Below are 12,868 nucleotides of genomic sequence, written 5' to 3'. Positions count from 1 at the left end.
TTTCCGAGATGACGTTCCGATCACACCCCTATACATCACTTTTACTTCCGAAACATTTTCTGGAAAAACAAAATTTTGTACAGCGCCCATCTTGTTTTTCCGCCATTTTGATTTTTTTTTTTCACCGGCGATAAAATTTGACCAAGATTTAAATAGGTTTCGTGAAAACAAAAAAGTTCCAGGTGCGATAGTTTTGCCAGGTCGTAGGGTGTCTCCCTGATGCGGAGCAGCTATCGAAAACCCAGACGTATTTTCATACTCGACATGACGTTCCGATCACATTCCTTTACATCATTTTTACCCCCGAGGCATTTTTAGGAAAAACTAAAAATTTGTATGGCAGCCATCTTGATTTTCCGCCATTTTGTTTTTTTGACCGGGTATAAAATTTGACCAAGATTTAAATAGGTCTTGTGGAAAAAGAATAGTTCCAGGTGTGATAGTTTTTCCAGGCGTAGGGTGTCTCCCTGATGCGGAGCAGTTTCCGAAGATCAAGAAGTATTTACATACTCAACATGACCTTCCGATTACGCTCCCATACATTGCTTTTGCTCCCGAGACATTTTCTGAAAAAACAAAATTTTGTATGGCGGCCATCTTGTTTTTCCGCCATTTTGATTTTTTTCCACTCACGATCGAATTTGACCAAGATTTAAATAGGTTCTGTGAAAAAATAATTGTCCCCGGTGCGATAGTTTTGCCAGGCCGTAGGGTGTCTCCCTGATGCGGAGCAGTTTTCCATGATCTGGAAGTTTTCCCATACTCACCGGGAGGTCCCGATCACACCCCCCATACATCATTTTCACCACCCGACGCTCCTTCTGGGAGAACAACCCTGTCAGTGAGTCAGTGAGTGAGTCAGTCAGTGGGTTTGTAGCTATATATATTATAACTAGATGGTGCTAAGTGCGCTCGCTGCTAAAGCAGCTTCGCGGGCGTTGTACGTGGATTGACGTTTTCGTATAGTTTGTTTCGCATCACAGATTTGTAATAACTATTAAGACAGACACAAAAAGAAATAAAAAAAATGTGTAGGATATTGTTGGTTTATTTTATGTTATCAAAAAATAAAAATATAAAATTATATTCTCTCTCTCTCCCTTGCATTGTTCCCATATGGTGGTGGGGTCTTTTTTCCGAGTCTTTTCCTTCCACTTCGCTCTGTTGGATGTATCGTCTGCGGAAACATTGCAGGAACAAAGATCTTCTTTGATGACATCTGCTTCTTTGCCTTCTGTATTTCCTGTTAAAAATAAAATAATATTAATTTATTTATAATAACGTATATTTATAATAACGTATAGATATAATATCCTTTTCTTAGTCGATAGCGATACGTTTTTGCCAAAGTGGTCGTGGTCGTCATGTAACGTACCTAGATTCTTGTCACTATCACTATTGATTGCTGGCTGTCACACTGCTGCATTCATTGAAGAAGCTACCGACATCAGGCTTGGTTGATATAATACTATTGTATTAATAATCTCCTACGCAGTTTTTTGCCTTCTGCATTTCCTATAAATAAAATACATATTAAATATTATATATAATTAAATATTATATATAATTTCTTTTCCTTGGTCGATAGCGATACGTCTTTGCCAAAATAGTCGTGGTCGTCATGTAACGTACCTCGATATCTTGTAACTTTTGATTGCTGGCTGTCACACTGCTGCGTGCATTGAAGAACTTCAGGCTTGGTCGATTTTATTTTATTGCAATCATAATCTCCTACAAAGTTTATTGCATAAATAAAATACATATTAAATATTATATATAATTAAATATTATATATAATTTCTTTTCCTTGGTCGATAGCGATACGTCTTTGCCAAAATAGTCGTGGTCGTCATGTAACGTACCTCGATATCTTGTAACTTTTGATTGCTGGCTGTCACACTGCTGCGTGCATTGAAGAACTTCAGGCTTGGTCGATTTTATTCTATTGCAATCATAATCTCCTACAAAGTTTATTGCACTCTGCATTTCCTGTGAATAAAATATACAGGGTGTTAGTGACATTGTAACGAATACTGATGGGGATGATTCAGACCATGATTCTGAGTTCATATCAAGTGGAATTTTCCGTCGCAAAATTCATGATTTTTTTTTTAGTTATTTTAAATTATTTTCAATTCTATACTTTTGCGATGAAAAATTCCACTTGATATTAACTCAGAATAATCAGGTGAATCATCCCCCTCTGTATTCGGTACGATGTCACTTACACCCCGCACAAGTACATACTGTAGCCATACAAGTAGGTAAGGGTGTTAGTGACACCGTAACAAATACTGAGGAGGATGATTCAGACCATAATTCTGAGTTGAAATCAAGTGGAATTTTCAGTCGGAAAATTCATGAAAATTTTTGTTTTTTTTTAAGTTATTTTCTGTTCCATACTTTTGCGACGGAAAATTCCACTTGATATCATCTCATAATCATGGTCTCCATCATCCCTCAAAGTTTTCGTTACGATGTCACTAACACCCTGTATATTACATTTTTTTTCCTTAGTCTATAGCGATACGTTTATGTCAAAGTGGTCGTGATCGTCATGTAACGTACCTCGACATCTTGTTACTTTTGATTGCTGGCTGTCACACTGCTGCATTCTTTGAATGAGCGGCCAACATCAGGCTTGGTTTATATAATACTATTGTATTAATGATCTCCTATGCAGTTTTTTGCCTTCTGCATTTCCTGTAAATAAAATATATAATTAAATATTATATGTAATTTATTTTCCTTAGTCGATAGCAATACGTTTTTGCCAAAATAGTTGTGGTCGTCATGTAACGTACCTCGATATCTTGTTACTTTTGATTGCTGGCTGTCACACTGCTGCATTCATTGAAGGAGCTGGCAACATCAGGTTTGGTTTATATAATACTTTTGTATTAATGATCTCCTACGCAGTTTTTGCCTTCTGCATTTCCTGTAAATAAAATATATAATTTATTTTCCTTAGTCGATAGCGATACGCTTTTGCCAAAATAGTCGTGGTCGTCATGAAACGTACCTCGATATCTTGTAACTTTTGATTGTTGGCTGTCACACTGCTGCATTCATTGAAGGGGCTGCTGACTTCAGGCTTGGTCGATTTTATTCTATTGCAATCATAAACTCCTACACAGTTTATTGCCATCTGCATTTCCTGTAAATAAAATATATATTAATTTTTTTTCCTTAGTCTATAGCGATACGTTTTTGCCAAAATAGTCGTGGTCGTCATGAAACGTACCTCGATATCTTGTAACTTTTGATTGCTGGCTGTCACACTGCTGCATTCATTGAAGGGGCTGCTGACTTCAGGCTTGGTCGATTTTATTCTATTGCAATCATGAACTCCTACACAGTTTATTGCCATCTGCATTTCCTGTAAATAAAATATATATTATTTTTTTCCTTAGTCTATAGCGATACGTATTTGCCAAAGTGGTCGTGATCGTCATTTAACGTACCTCAATATCTTGTTACTTTTGATTGCTAGCTGTGACACTGCTGCATTCATTGAAATAGCGGCCAACATCAGGCTTGGTAGTACTATTGTATTAAAATCTCCTACGCAGTTTTTAGCATTGTGCATTTCCTGTTAAAAAAATTAATGTTAATTTATATATATTAACTTTTATTTATAAATATATACATATATATATTAGGTGATTTCCAAACTACCCAGGAGGTACACCCAGTAGCTCGCTTTTTTTCATGTGGTTCCCCCGCTAATCGAGGCCGCATCCACCTACTTATATGAGAAGTAGGTTCTATCTAATGAGTTAGCAATAGTCATTCAATAAGCAGAGAAATGTGAAAGAAAAGCAATTTTTAGCTAAGGAATTTAAAATAAAAAGCAATTTTCAGCAATTAGCATGCAATAAGCAAAGCAATTACTCAGTAATTGTCAAACATAAGCGAGTTGTATAATTTAAAGATATTATTGACAATAACAAACACGTACCGAGTTTGTTAATACTTACATTGAGTTATCATCGCTAAGTTGACCAAATTATTAGTACAGGTTATCACATTCACTAAATGAAAATATGTGTTTTTATCAATTGTAACAATGCTTGCATGACCTAACCAACCGTTGGTGTTGTGGACGCCAATCTTCAAGAGACAAGTGGACGGGTGTGAGGAAAACTGGCAAGATGAACACGTCGGTGTGGGTGCGACTGGTGCACGGGAGAGAAGTGGAGCTAGTTGGCAGATGGAATTAGGCATCACTCTCTTGCTTCAGTTAAGTTCCACTCAGATCAGGTGGGTTGTCGCATGGATGAACATCGCATGGGTTGGAGTAATTCGGAGTAGAACTGTCCATGTTGTTCCCTTCATCGTAGGCACTTCAGTGGACTGTGGATCGATCAACAATAGTTACGTGAGTTGGCTGTCAAACCGATATGACGTGCCAGCCGAATCTAGCGACCAGGTATGCAGGGGATGGAGGTATCCTGTGGAGTAATCATATCAGCAAAGGTGAAAATGTCGGTTGGGAGTGAAATGGAGGGAGAAGGAGAGCTGCAGTCAGCGGTCACGATCTTGCTGTAGATAGACTACATGCTCAGTTTACGTGTAGTTGTAACTGTTCGAAGTTAATTGAAAACGATCGATATGCAAATTCCTGTTTAATAAAACAAGTAATAAATGAACAGGCAGGTGTTTTTTCGGTATTTAAACGCTAAGACCGTTGTTTGTTTATTGATTAGCAGTGGTATGAATTCTTGGATACTGATGAATGCTAATAAGCTAAGTATTTAAAACAAAATCACATTCAGAAGCACTAAAAACACATTAAATTAAAGAACGAAATAATACCGTATGAAATATTATTTAATATAATATAAAGGATGGAAAGAAGAAATGACAAAAATGCTATTTAGCGTGACATGGCTCTAACCAGATCCACTGGAAAATATAAAACCATATAAAACCTAAGTTTTTGTTTAGCTCATACACGATATTATGTTTTTTGAGGAACCGTGTCATGCGAAACAGTGTTCTATTGAAAAGTATTGTAAGAAGAAATGCAAAAACACCATTTAGCGTGACATAGCTCTAACCAGATCCACTGGAAAACATAAAACCATATAAAACCTAAGTTTTTGTTTAGCTCATACACGATATTATGTTTTTTGAGGAACCGTGTCATGCGAAACAGTGTTCTATTGAAAAGTATTGTAAGAAGAAATGCAAAAAACACCATTTAGCGTGACATAGCTCTAACCAGATCCACTGGAAAACATAAAACCATATAAAACCTAAGTTTTTGTTTAGCTCATACACGATATTATGTTTTTTGAGGAACCGTCTCATGCGAAACAGTGTTCTATTGAAAAGTATTGTAAGAAGAAATGCAAAGAACACCATTTAGCGTGACATAGCTCTAACCAGATCCACTGGAAAACATAAAACCATGTAAAACCCTAAGTTTTAGTTTAGCTCATACACGATATTATGTTTTTTGAGGAACCGTCTCATGCGAAACAGTGTTCTATTGAAAAGTATTGTAAGAAGAAATGCAAAGAACACAATTTAGCGTGACATAGCTCTAACCAGATCCACTGGAAAACATAAAACCATGTAAAACCCTAAGTTTTAGTTTAGCTCATACACGATATTATGTTTTTTGAGGAACCGTCTCATGCGAAACAGTGTTCTATTGAAAAGTATTGTAAAAAGAAATGCAAAAAACACCATTTAGCGTGACATAGCTCTAACCAGATCCACTGGAAAACATAAAACCATGTAAAACCTAAGTTTTTGTTTAGCTCATACACGATATTATGTTTTTTGAGGAACCGTCTCATGCGAAACAGTGTTCTATTGAAAAGTATTGCAAGAAGAAACGCAAAGAACACAATTTAGCGTGACATAGCTCTAACCAGATCCACTGGAAAACATAAAACCATGTAAAACCCTAAGTTTTTTTTTAGATCATACACGATATTATGTTTTTTTAGGAACCGTGTCATGCGAAACAGTGTTCTATTGAAAAGTATTGTAAGAAGAAATGCAAAGAACACAATTTAGCGTGACATAGCTCTAACCAGATCCACTGGAAAACATAATAATACCTTATAAAACCTAAGTTTTTGTTTAGCTCATACACGATATTATGTTTTTTGAGGAACCGTCTCATGCGAAACAGTGTTCTATTGAAAAGTATTGTAAGAAGAAATGCAAAAACACCATTTAGCGTGACATAGCTCTAACCAGATCCACTGGAAAACATAAAACCATGTAAAACCCTAAGTTTTTGTTTAGTTCATACACGATATTATGTTTTTTGAGGAACCGTCTCATGCGAAACAGTGTTCTATTGAAAAGTATTGCAAGAAGAAACGCAAAGAACACAATTTAGCGTGACATAGCTCTAACCAGATCCACTGGAAAACATAAAACCATGTAAAACCCTAAGTTTTTGTTTAGCTCATACACGATATTATGTTTTTTGAGGAACCGTGTCATGCGAAACAGTGTTCTATTGAAAAGTATTGTAAGAAGAAATGCAAAGAACACAATTTAGCGTGACATAGCTCTAACCAGATCCACTGGAAAACATAAAACCATGTAAAACCCTAAGTTTTAGTTTAGCTCATACACGATATTATGTTTTTTGAGGAACCGTCTCATGCGAAACAGTGTTATATTGAAAAGTATTGTAAAAAGAAATGCAAAAAACACCATTTAGCGTGACATAGCTCTAACCAGATCCACTGGAAAACATAAAACCATGTAAAACCCTAAGTTTTTGTTTAGTTCATACACGATATTATGTTTTTTGAGGAACCGTCTCATGCGAAACAGTGTTCTATTGAAAAGTATTGTAAGGAGAAATGCAAAGAACACAATTTAGCGTGACATAGCTCTAACCAGATCCACTGGAAAATATAAAACCATGTAAAACCCTAAGTTTTAGTTTAGCTCATACACGATATTATGTTTTTTGAGGAACCGTCTCATGCGAAACAGTGTTATATTGAAAAGTATTGTAAAAAGAAATGCAAAAAACACCATTTAGCGTGACATAGCTCTAACCAGATCCACTGGAAAACATAAAACCATGTAAAACCCTAAGTTTTTGTTTAGTTCATACACGATATTATGTTTTTTGAGGAACCGTCTCATGCGAAACAGTGTTCTATTGAAAAGTATTGCAAGAAGAAAAGCAAAGAACACAATTTAGCGTGACATAGCTCTAACCAGATCCACTGGAAAAAAAAACCATATAAAACCTAAGTTTTAGTTTAGCTCATACACGATATTATGTTTTTTGAGGAACCGTCTCATGCGAAACAGTGTTCTATTGAAAAGTATTGCAAGAAGAAACGCAAAGAACACAATTTAGCGTGACATAGCTCTAACCAGATCCACTGGAAAACATAAAACCATGTAAAACCCTAAGTTTTTGTTTAGTTCATACACGATATTATGTTTTTTGAGGAACCGTCTCATGCGAAACAGTGTTCTATTGAAAAGTATTGCAAGAAGAAACGCAAAGAACACAATTTAGCGTGACATAGCTCTAACCAGATCCACTGGAAAACATAAAACCATGTAAAACCCTAAGTTTTTGTTTAGCTCATACACGATATTATGTTTTTTGAGGAACCGTGTCATGCGAAACAGTGTTCTATTGAAAAGTATTGTAAGAAGAAATGCAAAGAACACAATTTAGCGTGACATAGCTCTAACCAGATCCACTGGAAAACATAAAACCATGTAAAACCCTAAGTTTTAGTTTAGCTCATACACGATATTATGTTTTTTGAGGAACCGTCTCATGCGAAACAGTGTTATATTGAAAAGTATTGTAAAAAGAAATGCAAAAAACACCATTTAGCGTGACATAGCTCTAACCAGATCCACTGGAAAACATAAAACCATGTAAAACCCTAAGTTTTTGTTTAGTTCATACACGATATTATGTTTTTTGAGGAACCGTCTCATGCGAAACAGTGTTCTATTGAAAAGTATTGTAAGGAGAAATGCAAAGAACACAATTTAGCGTGACATAGCTCTAACCAGATCCACTGGAAAATATAAAACCATGTAAAACCCTAAGTTTTAGTTTAGCTCATACACGATATTATGGTTTTTGAGGAACCGTCTCATGCGAAACAGTGTTATATTGAAAAGTATTGTAAAAAGAAATGCAAAAAACACCATTTAGCGTGACATAGCTCTAACCAGATCCACTGGAAAACATAAAACCATGTAAAACCCTAAGTTTTTGTTTAGTTCATACACGATATTATGTTTTTTGAGGAACCGTCTCATGCGAAACAGTGTTCTATTGAAAAGTATTGCAAGAAGAAAAGCAAAGAACACAATTTAGCGTGACATAGCTCTAACCAGATCCACTGGAAAACATAAACCATATAAAACCTAAGTTTTAGTTTAGCTCATACACGATATTATGTTTTTTGAGGAACCGTCTCATGCGAAACAGTGTTCTATTGAAAAGTAATGTAAGAAGAAATGCAAAGAATACTATTTAGCGTGACATAGCTCTAACCAGATCCACCGGAAAACATAAAACCATGTAATCCCTAAGTTTTTATTCTGCACTTACTATGTATATTATATTATCATTGTATATTCATGGTAAGTTGGATTTACTGTAGGTGTATGCAAATTAATAACAAGCATAGTTGTTTGTTATTTGCGTCATTATAAGTAAATAAATAACGAATGTAGACTTAAAAAATAAAACGTAGGTAGTATGTTGGTTATGACTGTACACATATGAATTAAACTATATGCAGTTACTTTCATTTCTAATAACATTTGGTGTATTTGGTAACATTTAAAACTAAACAATTTTACCAGAATATATAAAATATGACTCGCTTTCTATTTTTTTAACTAAAGGTGTTTTCTTTTACCTTTAAATTTTTAAGTATTTTTTTTTGTTTTAGCCATATTTGATTTGAAAATTTGAATATCAAAGTTTCACGTTGTTAGGTAGTGCTTTCTTCTCCAATTATTGTTTTTCCAAGTAGTAGGTATTTTCTAGCAATTTCACTTTATTTAGCCTGTATACATGTATTAATTACTTTATGTATGTTTTTGTATCGATGAGTGATCATTCTTCTGTCAATACTGGTGAGACCCGCTTGTGGGAGGCCAGAAATTAACATGATCAAATTTGTTTTTGAATTTGCTTAGAATGGTATAGAACATTCATTGTTGATTATAGGCTTTATTATTTTTACATACACCATTAAAGGTAAAGCATGATCGTACTTAATATCCTCCTGCGGCTTAGATTTTCAAACACAATAGCGAAACAATGGGATTTGGTTTAAGGACTTTTTTCATGTTTAGCCCATCTGACAGTCGTCATATTTACCCATGTTTATGAATGAAATTGTTCGTCACTGCCGGATACAGGTAATTATTGACCTATTTTATTCCACAACACAATAAATAATGTTCTAAATAATACTTTTCATTTATATATTTGTAGCCACAAATCTGTGCAATTGATGAAGCGTCTTTGCTGACACAATGACGATGACCATTCATACACCATTGAATGCTAATGTATAATATTTTACTGTACTGATTCAACGTACCATAACACATATTCTTTATTCTGTCCGTTCCATTACATGACACACGAGTTTCACTATGTAGCGTTTATGTGTACTCATTAATCGATTTCCAGCTTGGCATTTGTTTAAGTTTTTGAATATTTCCTCGAGCAGACATTTGTAGTAATGTTATTTCTTAAAGTTTCCTTGATGATGAGTAAACAGGCATCCGGGTAGTTTCCTTTCTTCCTTATATTTATTATTTAAGGCGTATATTTTTTGTTTACTTAATTCTAACTTAAGTTACTAATATACGCTAGTATAAAATATTCTTTAGTACAATTTTAATGGAACTTATATTTTTTACAAATCAATATAATTTGCAAATGTTAAATACATTAAAATGTATACACTACACATTACACAAATTTAATCGGTTATAAAAACTTATTTTTCATTATACAATTTTATTTTCCTGAATTAATGCATGAAAATATCAAGTCGTTTGTGTTATAAAGTAGCTAATCCAACTTACCATGAATATCGTATTTTTTTTTTATTATTTTAGTAAATATATTTTGGTTACTGCTTAGTGAATGATAAAAAAATAAGTGACTATAATGACAAAGATTAATTTTACTTAATGTAAGTTAGGTATTGGGTAAAATGCTTTTGAATGATGATTTGTTTAAATATACTTGTAGAAGTATAATTACTGCATAACTTATTGCTTTAAGTTGATAAAGTAGCACTTAGTAGAAAAATGTATCAATAAACATTATTGGTGTCTTCATCGAAATATTTTAGTATTAATTTATTGTTTATATACGCACTTAAATTTGGTAACAATATTATTTGTAAGGCGTTAGCGTTATAAAGTAAAAAATGAACATCAATAAATCATACGTTTGCTCACAAAAAACAAACAGTTTTAGCGCTTAAACACTGAAACAGAATTCTTTTCAAATAACTTCGAACAATTACCACTTTAATACACCTAAACTAAACATTGTCCATGTACAGCAAGATCCAGAATACTGATTACAGTTTCCGTACTCCCTCCTTTCCAGTCCTAAGCGACATTCAAACCTTCACTGACACGATCATTCCACAGGATACGTCCATCCCTTGTATCCCAGATCGCAAGAATCGGCTAGCACGGCATAGCAGCTTGACAGCTAAAACTCACGCAACCATTGTTGATCGACCTACAAAATCCACCGAAAATGCCTACGACGATGGGAACGACACCGACAGTTCTACTCCGGATCATTCCAACCTGCGACATTCATCCATATGACAGCTTACTTGATCTGAGTGGAACTCAGCTAAAGCAATCGAGTGATACCTGCCTCCATCTTCCAGCCAGCTCCACTTCACTCCCATGCACCGGTCGCACCCGCAGCCAAGTGTTCATCCTGCCAGTTCCCTTCACGCCCGTTCTCTCGTCCCCTAAAGATGAGCCTCCACAGCGTTAACGGCTGGGAAGGGCATGCACACATTGCCAATTGATTAACACACATTTTAATTCAGTGATTGTGACTAATAAAATGGTAAACCTAGCTTTGAAATTCAATGTAACCATTATCAAATCGAGTGCAAGCTTGTTAAAGTCAGTTCTATCGTTAAATTATACGAAAAGAAGAAAAAACAAGATAGAATGAATATAAATAATAATTAAAAATTCGCAATAAACGATAATTTCAGCACATGATTTAACCGATCTAAAAAAACCCAATAAGCTTAATAACAGAGATGAACTGTTCAGTCTTTTCAAGAAGTGCCACCCTAAATAAAGTTACGTTAAACTTAAAAGTTCTGATATGATAACGTTATTCGAGAAAGGTTGGTCATTTTCGATTCGGTGCCTGGGTAGTAGTACTTTTATGTCACGTCTTTCGCGAACGCGACCTAAAGCTACATACAGTTGACCGTGACTAAACATATCAGATCTAAGATCGACCCCAACGCGACTAATCGTTTGACCCTGGCTCTTGTGAATAGTCATTGCATAACACACCTGCAATGGGAATTGACGGCGACACATCTCGTAAGGGCTGTTATGTTCTATAGGCGCTTTAAAAAGAATTCGAGGGATCAAATAATCTCCTAGTTCACCTTGTTTCCGAACTTTAATAATATATGGAGATGTTTCAACAACTATTACTTTGGTGCCATTTACTAAGCCGTCCGCGAAACTAAGATTACGCGTGATTACACAAACACATTCTAATTTTAATTGTAAGTCGAAATCTGGAACACCTTGTGGTCGAAGTGTATGTAAAAATTCGGGACTAAAATATACTTGATCAGCGTTGTCGCTTAAAACTTTGTCTATGGCATAAAAATGTAATACTTCTCCTGGTAGTTTGTCTAAAATAACGGCATTAATTTCTCTAACTGCATCGTTACGGGTGCATAGAATCGCTCTGAAGGAGCATACGCCTGGCTCAGTAAGGGTAACTTCTGGGAATACAAAATCAATTAAATCTTCTAATTCAGTAACATAATCAATGGATTCAAGTTCGACTAATTGCAAATCATTATTATTTGTTTCTAACCTAAGAGTAGGTAATAAATTTGAACCCAGTTTTAAAAGAAATTCTGCATACTGTGCGTCATCCTTACATCTCTGTGAAGTTACCAAACTAAATTTTTTCAATTGTTTCCAAATAGGTGAAGTTTTTAGTGACGCGTTTAATATATCAAAATTCGTTCGTGCTTCTGGGACTACAGGAGGAATTTGACGAAAATCTCCTGCAAAAATAATTATTTTAGAACCAAAAATTTTGTCTGACCTCATCAAATCCTGTAATGATCTATTTAATAAATTTATAAGGTATTTATGAGCCATCGGCGCCTCATCATACACAATGAGATTAGAATTATAAATCAATTCAGCTCTTTGAGTACCATTTGAGATGTTCCAGTATCCGCTATCATCTAATAGATGTAAAGGAAATCTAAACAAGGAATGAGCCGTCATTCCGTTTGTGTAATTTTGAGCAGCAATTGCAGACGATGCACAGGTTAAAACTATACCTTTAAGGGTACCGCGGATGTATGCAGTTATGACCTTCAATAAAAGCGTTTTCCCGGTGCCGGCGGGACCATCGATAAAAATCGCACAGTTGTTGGATTCTCGGTAAACACTATCAACGAAAAGCTTTTCCACGTAATCGAATACGGCACGTTGATCGGGAGATAACTGTGGCAACCACTCTTCTACGTATGATTTCAAACTATCTAAATCATATTCAGTGCGTTCCCTATCCAACTCCGTTGACCTATAAACTACTTCCGGCAAACCTTGTTCTATTAACGAA

At 35.1% G+C, this 12,868-nt stretch overlaps 2 long non-coding RNA genes across 3 annotated transcripts; both read right to left on the bottom strand.

The window, feature by feature from the left end:
• Positions 1 to 918: 918 nt before the first annotated feature.
• Positions 919 to 2,924, bottom strand: LOC126381575 (uncharacterized). 2 transcript variants are annotated; one of them, XR_007568879.1, is made up of 6 exons: positions 2,805 to 2,924; positions 2,569 to 2,703; positions 1,863 to 1,989; positions 1,633 to 1,731; positions 1,376 to 1,515; positions 919 to 1,243 (listed from the first exon to the last, which is right to left on the bottom strand). It is a non-coding gene; the product is annotated as an uncharacterized LOC126381575 (long non-coding RNA). The 2 variants fall into 2 exon arrangements; XR_007568878.1 differs by lacking the exon at positions 1,633 to 1,731 and having other exon boundaries at positions 926 to 1,243.
• A 97-nt stretch (positions 2,925 to 3,021) lies between these two features.
• Positions 3,022 to 3,608, bottom strand: LOC126381576 (uncharacterized). Its single transcript, XR_007568880.1, has 3 exons — positions 3,465 to 3,608; positions 3,245 to 3,379; positions 3,022 to 3,157 (listed from the first exon to the last, which is right to left on the bottom strand). It is a non-coding gene; the product is annotated as an uncharacterized LOC126381576 (long non-coding RNA).
• Between the last annotated feature and the right edge of the window lie 9,260 nt (positions 3,609 to 12,868).

This window comes from Pectinophora gossypiella, unplaced genomic scaffold, assembly GCF_024362695.1.
Source record: "Pectinophora gossypiella unplaced genomic scaffold, ilPecGoss1.1 Pgos_63, whole genome shotgun sequence".
NCBI lineage: Eukaryota > Metazoa > Arthropoda > Insecta > Lepidoptera > Gelechiidae > Pectinophora > Pectinophora gossypiella.
This window is presented reverse-complemented; position numbering and strand designations above follow the sequence as displayed.